Raw genomic sequence first — 12,212 nt, 5'->3', positions numbered from 1 at the left:
ACTCGTGCCCTCCTGCCACTCGGATCCCTCTGTCACTTGGCTGAGCTCAGCTTCATCCCCAATTACTTTAGAGCCCAGCCCCCGCCCCTCTTCATGGTCCAACTGCAAGCACCGCTTGTCCCTCCCCTCCCATTTCACCTGCCTTGTGTGAGAAAGGTTGGGAATCTCTTCCTCAATTATTGGGAAGTTGGCAAAAGGCAGCATATACCACCTCCCCATTTCCTCATCCTCTGAGTCCACATCCCAGTCAGGGGCAGGTGCCGGTTTAATTCTTCCTGCTGCTGGTCCTTCTGTCCCCCCACATTGCTGCAGATTCCCATAGTCCACACACATCCGGACCTTCCCATTCTTCTTCCTGGCCAGTACCACTGGGGACGCATAGGGGTTTCGGGACTCGGTGATGATCCCAGCTTCCTTCAGCTTCCACAGGTGCTGCCGAAAGTCTTCCACCTCTGCAGGTGCCAGTTGCCATGACGTTTCTCTGCGTGGGGTGTCCTCAGTTACCTCTTGGAACAACCCGTATCAAACTCATCAGTAGAAAAGACATCTTCAGTTTCAACATCTTCTCTATCAACCTCCTCTTCCAACCTCCAGATACCAGGGAGTCCCCAAAGTTGAATAACTCAGCAGCCAACTTTCCCCTTTTCGGAGATACTTGTCGCACAAGGACACTAGACATTACCGTCACCAGGAACAGGTGCACCAGTGGCTTCCCCCCCTTGAAGGTGAGCTCCCTCTTCGTAGTGTTCCTGACAATCACTGCCATCCTGTTCGCCTGTACAACCGAGGGCTTCTGTAGTTCGGGCCTCACCAGTACCCCAGTAGGTAAGCCTTACTCCCCTTCATGGTCTTCCAGAGTGTCCACTGGGAGAGCCTCGTCCTCGAGCATTCAGGGAAATTTGAGGTTTCTCATCACTCTCACTATTTCCCCAAGCCATAGCACAACCGGTTTTGACTGGGTGAACCACACAGTCCCTCATCTAAGTTCATTATCTGGCCCAGTGTGGCTACGCACTTCCTCAAAAGCAGCTCAGAACACCAGGTGAACGGACAATGTTTAGAGAAAACTCTCTCCATCTTTCTCTGTGCAGGCTCCCAATTATCCTCCTCACAATAGGATTTTTTGTCTCCACAAGAATTGAATCTCCACCCTTCTCAACAGGGTCCAGACAAATCAGTGCTAATGTATCAAGCACCTCAGCCACTCCCACATTGGCATCTGGAAACTCCAGCTTCACTGACAAATAACCATCGTATGGATAATCACCCGTACTAAGACACCGGATCTCTAGCATATTGAGTGGCATCAATGGTAAATGCGTCAACTACTGGTTGTAAAACAAATGGTACAGCAAAGTGACCTGCGAGCCCGTGTCAAGTATGGCCTCAGCATAAATACCCTCTATCCGTAGCAATACATTGGAGCTTGGCCCCACTAAGCCTTCAGGAATAGGGTTGTTTACTTTAGGGTGTTCCCTGATTTATTGCTGGGAACATGTTCCCCCGAGATGCCAGGCCATTCCCTCACTGGGTCTCTCCACTTACACTCCAAGGGGTTTCCCGTTGTTCACACTTCCCCCTGAAGTGTCCCTCTTCACCAGTTATAACAGACGATATCGCCCACTCCCCTTCTTGCGGGACCCCAGTCACTAGCAGCCCTCTGCATCGTCCCTCCTCTTAGGAGGGTCTGCTTCCCTATCAGTTAGGTTGTACGGGGTGGCTGCACCCACTGATAACAGTTGGGACATCTCAGTTCTCAACTCTGCCATGATCTCCTTTACCACTCCCCAGGGTGGGCTATCAGTGGTCACTTCAGCGCAGCGGGCTACTACCGAGGACTGTACCCTGCTGATGGAACCACCCTCTGACACATTCTCCTTCTCTCTTTCTTCTCTGAGTAGCTTGACAAGCGAGGGAGGGGGTCATGCCTTACGAGACAAGCAGAAACCCCAAGCGATCAAGTCCTGGAACTGGGCGCCTTTCACTACTTGGTCCATCCTTAACTGATTCAGCTCAGCCAACTGAATGGCCCCTCTACATCACAAGCAATTTAGCTGCCTCATTAGCTGAAAAGTGTAGGCAGAAAGCTTCTCCCCCTTCTCCTGACACGTTTTGAAACCCCATCATAAGCTCCATTGGGTTTCCTGTCGTACCAAACACATTTTCTAGTGCTTGCATGTAGCCCACAGAGATACCAAAGGGGTTCTGTGTCTTTATGGATCTCACTATGTCAGCAGCCAGCCCCCTCAGGCTCTCTAGCAATCGCTGTCTTTTTACATCATCAGAGCACTGCCACTCATCCAGCATCTGAAAGGTCTGCTTCACCCAAGTCTCACATTCCTCTTCCCCCTTTGGGCTGGGCTTCACCCCTGAGAACATTCTCAGCTTTTGATAGATTTGCCTGGGCACTGGGACATTTATTCGCCAGGGAGGCAAGGGCTGATAGCACCTCAGAAGTCCCACTCTTCACAGGGGAACTCATTAGACATTTCACATCAGACCACTCCTTCCCCTTGCTCCACAGAAATGAGAGCAACCTGTCTTTGAAATCTCCACCTCCAGCTTGAGATTCGGCCCACTCTCCTGCACTGTCCTCCTCCCGGAAAGTACGGACAGCCCACGGCCCCCCACCTCCTGGGGCCCCAGTAGTAGGCTGCCATTATGTCAGTATTAGTCTGAACTAAAACAAAGTCTTTGCCCGCTATTTTATCAAACCTCCACTCCACAATCATATCTGTTCCTATGGCTTTAATGGTACTTAAAGTTCAAATTAACAATTAATTAGGAATACGAATGCATACCCCACTTAATACACACGCATTCGTCATCAGTAACCCCGTGGATTTGTACCACCACTTCACCCCTGCAGCATCCATAACAGCACATTGTGATCACTTTACCGGAGAATAATTTAGCACAGACTTAAACACACAACCCACTGGATCAATGCTCAGGGCAATCACACAGCATCCAACAAAATGGATCCCGGATGAGACCCCACAATGAAACCCGCAGGTTTCGTTGGCTGCAAAAGGCTGGGGAAGGCAACCTCGTGAGATTGAGGCGCTGTCCCATTCCAAACCCCGGTTTGTGTGGATGCTAGGTAATTTGCTGCCCTGTTACAAATTAGTGCCACAAAATAACAGACAGTACACCACATATGATTAAAAGATTATCTTTATGATTCTTAATTTGACTAAAAGATTAGTAAAGAAAAGAACAAAAAAAAAAGAAAACGGCCCATTTTAATTAAACAGTCTAATGTGCACAAGTTGGAGCTCTCAGTTTCTCCACAGTAACCGAACCTCAATCGATCTCACCCCTGGATTTGTCGAATCACGGTCCCACGCCTGGTTGAATCCTATGGCCTGCTCTCTCCTGCATCTTCCCTCTTCATAGAACCATAGAAGAATACAGCACAGTACAGGCCCTTCAGCCCTCCATGTTGTGCTGACCCATATAATCCTTTAAAAAATTACTAAACCCACACTACCCCATAATCTTCCATTTTTTTTCATCCATGTGCCTGTCCAAGAGGTTCATAAATATCCCTAATGTTTTAGCCTCCACCACCATCCCTGGCAAGTCATTCCAGGCACTCACAACCCTCTGTGTAAAAAACTTACCCCTGATGTCTCCCCTAAACTTCCCTCCCTTAATTTTGTACATATGCCCTCTTGTGTTTGCTATTGGTGCTCTGGGAAACAGGTACTGGCTATCCACCCTATCTATGCCTCTCATAATCTTGTAGACCTCTATCAAGTCCCCTCTCATTCTTCTACGCTCCAAAGAGAAAAGTCCCAGCTCTGCTAATCTTGCTTCATATGACTTGTTCTCCAAACCAAGCAACATCCTGGTAAATCTCCTCTGCACCCTCTCCATAGCTTCCACATCCTTCCTATAATGAGGTGACCAGAATTGAACACAATTCATCTCCTCTTGAAAAAAAAACCCAAGCCCCCCCAGAGTGTCCCTCACCAGAGAAACCTCCCCTTAATCGGACCATCCTAATTGGATGACACACTATCATCTCCTATCTTCAACAGTAACCCAAACAAGCTGAAAACAGAACAGACTCTTACAAATTTGCCAAAATGGAATACGTACAGCATAACAGGAAAAATATAAACAGGACATTACACTTGTTAAGTTTACTTTGATAAGATCAGGGATTCCTTGTTTCATGTATTATTTAAGCGGATGCCTGATTAGCACTAATCACTGGGTCCTTGTTTTGAGAATGTTACTTCTCGCATGTCATTAGGCCGAGCTATCAATGTTCTTTTGGAATTATTATGGATAAACTCTCGTCACCATCTCTACATCAGAGCCTGTCTCTCCTCCACAGTTTGGTTCTGATATTGCCAGCACACATCATAGCAGGGTTCTATACAAGCTGATTGCCTGCTCCTCGTCTATGAATACATATTTGTGCAGGAGTCGATGGGGATGGAGCATGAAGTGTTTGCTGGCTCCAGGGAGGCCTTCTGGTACTGATGGACACTGCAGAAGCTGAGTAATTCTGGACAAGGATGACTTGTTGTAATGTGAAATTTAATTGCATTTATATTTGTAAAGAATGATGTGAGAATAGTTTAAAAAATGCTGATATGTAAATAATTAGCATTTCAAAGGTTTAAGGAGCTGGGGAGTAGGTACAGAGGAGATGTCAGGGGTGAGTTTTTTACTCAGAGAGTGGTGAGTGCGTGGAATGGGCTGCCGGCAACGGTGGTGGAGGTGGATAGGGTCTTTTAAGGGGCTTTTAGATAGGTACATGGAGCTTAGTAAAATAGAGGGCTATAGGTAAGCCTAATAATTTCTGAGGTAGGGACATGTTCGGCACAACTTTGTGGGCCAAAGGGCCTGTATTGTGCTATAGGTTTTCTATGTTTCTGTGTTTCTAAAAAAAAACTTATCTTTATGCAAATATAAATGGCACCACAAAATAAGCATTAAAATACTTGTAATGAAAGATCACATTATATGTGCATTTTCTAAGTGCCTGGTGCTCCAAAATCTCCTTGATTTCCAAGAACAGTTGCAAAACATCTGGTGGATAATTTCCGACTCTCGGTAGAATGGTTTACAGCTCTAGACCTTGGAGAAATACTGCAGGCTGCACCATTTCAGCATCTGTTGGCTGATAACACATTTTTCTCTTAAGAATAAGCACCAAGCTCCCAGCTGCTGACCACTGCTCCTAGAATCAGAGTGACTCTATAGCATGTGACCTGACCTAACCATGATTTCCCACACCAAGCAAAATGGTCTCAAGTCCCTGAACAGAAACTTTGCCACCGTGGTGTTAGATGCTTCCATATTTCTAGATTTTCTTGATCACATGCTTCCTGATGAGTTTCTAAGCACCAAGAACTTAACAGCACATATCCAGTATCCTTTTGTTTGTAACCTCTCTCATCCAAGCCCTCTGAAGTAGATTTCAAGTGGGACTTTTGCCTTTGGCAGAGTGGCACCTTTGCTAATATTGCCACCCCTTTGGGCTGCAAAGAGTTCATGTCTGTGACTCTCTAAACGCAGATCCTGCCTTTGTCCTATCAACTCAATGACATACAGAGGCAGTAACTGGGCTGTGAATTGTAAGTGTGATGGTAAGTCATCACTTTTCGCTTGCTAAATCAACACTGTCAGGCTGTCATTGAAATGATTTGAAATGTATTTGAAATGAAAAAGGGACAAGGTTGGGGTCAAACAAAGTCAAGAACAAGAAATGCACTTACACAAATTGCAGCTTGTAAATCAGAACAGGTTGAAGTCAATGAAGGCAAAATAGCAGATGAATACCACCAGCAGCCAATAGACACATTTAATACACCAGCAAATGACAAACTTCACATAAAAATGACTAATTGGCATAAAATGTGGTAAAACAAGTGTTAGTTAAGAAATGAAAGACATTGAATTTCCTTCATTTTTTTCTACCCTTTACACATATTCATTTGGAACATTGCTATTCCTCGTTTTTTAAACACTTCTTAGTTTCAAGGGATGTGTTGCTCGATATCTCCTGTATGGCTCCACTAATTCCTAGGACTGCTTCCATCCTGCATTTCTTTTCCTTTTTTCTTTCATACAATGTAGAGTAGGCTCTTGCAGCCCTTCGAGCCCCGCTGCCCAGCAATACCCCAATTTAATGCTGGCCTAATTATGGAGCAATTTACAATGATCAATTAACCTACCAACCAGTGCGTGTTTGGGCTGTGGAAGGAAACAGGAGCACCCAGAGGAAACCCACGTGGCTGCAGGAAGTGCATACAGACTCCTTACAGGCAGCAGCAGGAACTGAACCCAGGTCGCCTGCCCAGTAAAGTGTTGTGCCAGCCACTATGCTACCATGGTGCCATGAATCCATGAAAGATACATGCTTTATAGATTAGTTATTTTATTCTCCAACTTCTTAGTCACTCCCACTGTGTTGATCCTATTTTCCACCCTTTAACTTCAAATACTTCCTTAATCAAGGACTACTGATGGCCAGAATAGTAACAATTTTTCCACAATTGTGTTGTCCTCCCTCACAAATTCATGACAGTTTTACATGTCCTCAGTCCTACCCTATCCACCTCTGCATTATCCTCTACTATTTCCAATGCAATGCCATCACCAACAGAAACAATAATTTGCAACAACTTGATTTACCCATCAAATACTCGAACATGTTTCCCCTTTGATAATCTCGACTTCCAGTCACGATGGCACTGAGCTGTGATGACTGTTGAGATCATAGCTGAGATTTAGTTACTTTCTCAGTTCATAGGAATGGTTTTGGGACAGTACAGGGGGTAAGGGGTCAAGTTAGGGTTTAGGAACAAGGATGAGAGGAGGTAGAGGTCAGGGTCAGTAAATGAGGAGTTAGCAACAGGGGCTGGAAGTCAAAGTTCAGATCGGAACATTCCGTGGTTGAAGACCAGCAATCCTGGAGGATGGTGGTCAGATCTACAGGCACTGAGGACAAAGATCATCAACCTCTGTGGTCAAGAAAAGAGGTCAATGAGCCCCAAGGACAAGGGAAGGTGAATCTCATCCCCCAGGTCAGTGAGTCCCTGGTCTGGAAGTCTATGAGGGCCGGTGACTCTCCCCTGTCAGCGAGTGCCTGGGTCATAATCCATGCAAGTCCAGGAATCAAGGTCCAGAGCTCAAAGTCCCATGATCAGTGGTCAATATCCAGAGGTCGGCAAAATCCGAAGGTCAAAGCCAGAGGTCAGCCTGCTGGAAGTTGAAGCCTGAAGTTTGAAGCATCTGGGTTGCCTTTTCTGGAGGTCAGAGACCCACTGTCTGTGAGTTCAAGCCAGCACTGGGCATTGGAGGCCTGATGTTTGTGAGTGTAAGAGTCTGTGGCCAAGGACTGGAGGTCAAAGGTATCGAGGTAGCCTTTACCTGGGTTGGAGGGGTTAGTAGAAAAGAGTGTTGATTTGCTGTTGTTGTTATTTGTGGTTGCTTGTGTTCTGAACATGGTGGACATGCTGTGTTGGTGTCAGAAAGTCTGGCATCTCTCAAGATCTGCCCCAGCACATCCTGAGGTTCTTAACACAAATGACACATTTCACTGTGTGTGAGGAATGAATACATTGATCTGAATCCAAATCTTCCTACAGACATTCCCGTGCAAACTGAGAAGATGCAACACTGCCCTTCCAGTTTCTCACATTGTCCATTAGTCTGAATATGCTTTTCAAATGAATCTGTGAGTTACTATTTCTCTCTAAATGTGTTTTACAGTTTTCTTGTGGCAATAAAATATTCTGTAGCCTAAGGAGACTCAAGGTGGTGGAGTGTGCAGATGTCTGCATATTTTTCCTGTGACCATATGCCTCCCACCCTCCCATTGGTTACCTTTCCCCTCATACCTCAGAGGCATCTTAGTTAAATTGGCCAATGTTAATTGCCCCACTGTGTAGGTGGGTGTTAGCAGTTGGGGGTTGGGATTGTTGGTAATATGGAGAGAATTGCTTTCAGTGGAAAATACTGAGGAATGGATTTGCTCTGTGAGTTGGCAGGAATTTAATGGCCTCATTTAATGTTGTACAGAAATATGGATATTCCAGCTGAATGAACATTTTGCTGTGCAGTCCACTTAGCCTGCATGTTTAACCCATTTTAAACATGAACCATTTTAATTTTCTGCCCTAATTCCACCTGATTTAACACTTTGAGATTTCTCCATTGTTCCCAAACTCAAGGAACACCAACTCATCCTTCAACTGGGCTTCCATGCTCAGAACATTAAATAGAGCCTTTGATTATAATCACCATCTTCTCACCTCCTACATACTGGTATTGCAACTATTGTTGTCATTTACACCTCCTCTTAAACTATTTCTTGTTTTTTTAATTAACTCTATCACCACATTCCTTTGTCTTCTACTTCTGTTGTTGTTGCTAGTTCCTCTCCACAATAAATATTAACAGACTTGGCTGTTTGGAACAATTTTACTGATTTTACCCACTCTGCTCACGGACTGTTCGTCTATCCCATCAAGGAGGAGGCTACGTAGCATTCACGCCAGGACCACCAGACTCAAAAGCAGTTACTTTCCCCAAGATCAACACCTCCACCACATCTGTTCTGTGTGTCTTTGAACATTTAATGTGTTTTTTATTATTATGTTCTTTATCTTACTGTGTTTTATTGTGCTGCATCAGATCTGGAGTAATGATTATTTTGTTCTCATTTACACTTGTGCACTGGAACTAACATTAAACCATCTTGAAACCTAAATTCCAGGATACACAACATTTTTCTTTCATCAATGAGATAAAGATTAGTCATTAAGCATCATGGCAAGTGTCCACTTCCCTCCATCCCTACCACCTGGCCTGCTGAATTCCTCCAGCATTTTGTGTGTTTCTATGGCTGCCCCGCCACCTGAAATCTCCCATGTCTGCACACAATATCCCCTTGATTAAATTTGCATAAGGTAGACAAATATTACCAGAATATTTGGAATGACACAGTGGTGTAGTGGCTAGCACAATGCTTTACAGTGCAGGTGAACCATGTTCAACTCCCGCCACTGCCTGTAAGGATTTTGTACAATCTCTTCTTGACCGTGTGAGTTTCCTTTGGGTGTTCCCGTTTCCTCCCAGTCCAAAGACATACCAGTTAGTAGGTCAATTGGTCCTTGTAAATTGGCCCATGGTTAGGCTAGGGTTAATTCAGGGGCTACTGGGTGGTGCAGCTCAGGGCCAGAAGGGTCTATTCCGCAATATATCTCAATAAGTAAAAAACGTATATTCAACAGATGCTGGGGACACACAGTGCACTCGCATTCTCTGACATCCACAGTCAACCGGGGGAATTCAAGATCAGACAGTATGCTGGTTAGATTTCTGAGCTTCCTGCTTTTACACACTATATCCCAGCAAATAAAGGCAAGTGTTCTGTATGTCTTCCTCACCATCTTATCTACCTGTGCTACTACCTTCAAGGATTTTTGAACTTGTTCATCTAGGTTCTTCAGTTTCTCAATAATCCCTGGGGTTTACTATTCATTGGGTATGCCTGATCATTATTAATAGAACATACAGTAGAGCATAAAACAGTACAGAACAGGAACAGCTGTGATGCCAAATTAAACTAATCCCATTTGCCTGCACATCATTTATATCCCTCAAGTCCCTTTCTGTTTATGTGCTTATCTAAATGACCCTTAAGCAATGCTATATCTGCTTCCACCACCTCCCCCGCAGGACATTCCAACCACCTACAACTCTCCGTGTAAAAGGCTTACCTCGTAAATCTTAAATTTCTCCCCCTTCTCACCTTAATGCTGTCCTCTGTGCATCCCCGAAAAAAGACTCTGATTGTCTGTCCTACCTATGACTCAAAGGATTTTATATACTTCTATCAGATTGACTTCAGCCTCTGATGTTGTAGAGAAGACAATCCAAATTTAAAAAGATGAAAGAAAAAAGATTAGTTTTATTTGATATCAGTATATTGAAATATCAGAATATGCGGTGAAATACATTGTTCTGTGCCAATGACAAACACAGTCTGAAGATGTTGCTGGGACAGCCCACAAGTGTTTCCACGCTTTTGGTGGCAACATAGCATACCCACAACTCACTAACTCTAACCATATGTCTTTGAGATGTGGGAGGAAATCAGAGCACCCAGATGAAAGATACGCAGTCAAGGGGGTTATGTCTAAACTCCTTACAGACAGTGGCAGGAGTCCCGATTGGGGGCCGCTGGCTCTATAAAGTGATTGCACTAACCGCTATGCTACTGTGCCACTTAAGTTTATCCAATCTTTCTTCATACCTAATCCTCTCTAATACCCCAGAAGAGCATCACCTTGCACGTATCAGAATTATATTTCAACCATCTTTCCTCTACCTCTTGCTGGAGCAGTCAAAGATGCATTCTGTCTTATTTACTAATATCCCTTTTTGACAAAATACCATTTACACTTCACTTGGACTATTATACAGTTTTATACAGTTTCGGTTGCTACACTATTAAGAAAAATGTGACTGCTCCAAAGAGAAAGTGAGAGCAGAGGAAATTCAGCAGAATGTTGCCTGCTTTAGAGAACTTCTTGGGAAGAGATTGGATAGGCTGTGCTTGCCCTCTCTGAAGTTTAAGACAGAGGGATGACCTGATAGAAGTAGGTAACATTATAAGACACATAGACAGGTTAGTCAGTCAGAACTTTTTTTCCAGTAGCAGGGGTATCAAAAGAAGAGAGCATGAGTTTAAGGTGAGAGGAAGGAGATAAAAAGAAAATCTAAGGGCTAAGTTTTTTGCATAGGGAAGGTTGATATCTGGAACTCATTGCCAAAGGAAATGATGAAATCTGACACAATTTGTATATTAGGAACCTAATACAAGCAAATAGGATTAGTGCAGATGGAAAAAGATTGGCAAGGATGTGATAAGCTGAAGACCATGTCCCCATACTGTCAAACTCTGTGACTGTCTATGATCAAAAGCAATGCTATATAAAGTTACTGTAATGCTGCATTTGCCCAAGATTGCAATCTGGTTGCTATCCTTAGTTTATGGTATGGTGTCACAAAAAAATCATGCCAAGTTGTTTGTTAAAATTGCTTTTTCCTTGTGGCCAAATCCCTAGTTGCAGTTTTCCAAAGTTAGCATATATTAATATTCCAAACTGATGGGAAAAAATCACAAACAAGAAAATCTACCCTTCCCTGAAATCCAAGCAGCAGGCCAGGCAGCATCTATGGAAAAAAGTACAGTCGACATTTCGGGCTGAAACCCTTCAGCAGGCATGCTGAGTTCCTCCAGCATATTGAGTGTTGCTTGGAACACACCACACGCCTTCTTAACAACACTGTCAACCTGTGCAGTAGCTTTGACTGTCCTCTGGACATGGACCCCAAAGGTCTCGTTGATCCTCCACACTGCCAAGAGTCTTACCATTAAATGAATCACTTCACACTGATCTGGCTTGAACTCCATCTGTCACTTCTTGGCCCAGTTCTGTATCCTATGGATGTTGTGCTTTAACCTCTGATAAGCCTCCAGACTAACCATAACACCCCCAACCTTTGTGTCATCAGCAAACTTACTAACTCACCCTTCTTCTTCCTCATCCAGATCATTTATAAAAATCACAAAGAGGAGGAGTTCCAGAACGGATCCCTGCAAATCACCACTGGCCGCTGTCCTCCATGCAGAATACGAACCATCCACAACCACCCTTTGTCTTCTGTGGGCGAGCTGATTCTCAATCCACAAAGCAAGGTCTCTTTGGATCACGTACCTTATTACTTTCTGAATGAGCCTCATGTGGGGAGACTTATCAAATGCCTTACTGAAATCCATATACACAACATCCACTGCTCTACCTTCATCAATGTCTAGATGATCATCAACCCCAACTCCTACAAAGTGTACTGTCAAGCTATTTGGAAAATAGAAATAAAAATGAGGAAGCAAGCCGGAGTAAGACTTAAGTCAGAAGAGACTAATGATACTCAGATATTAAAATAGCATTATTGAAGATCTTTATTGACACATTTGCTGAGAGAGTTTATTACATAATAGGTTCCAAAATCAATAGACCAATTTCACAAGAGTGTACAGTCCTTGTTAAAATAATTTAATCATTGTTAATCCTTCTGTTATTTGTATTCACCTTCCAATGGACAGGCAGATGTACTCTGGCGAATGATATACATTTGAGTCTAGGTTCCCTGCATGCTGAAATTTTTAGTGCTGT

This window comes from Hemitrygon akajei, chromosome 4, assembly GCF_048418815.1.
Source record: "Hemitrygon akajei chromosome 4, sHemAka1.3, whole genome shotgun sequence".
NCBI lineage: Eukaryota > Metazoa > Chordata > Chondrichthyes > Myliobatiformes > Dasyatidae > Hemitrygon > Hemitrygon akajei.
Note: the sequence above shows the minus strand (reverse complement) of the source record.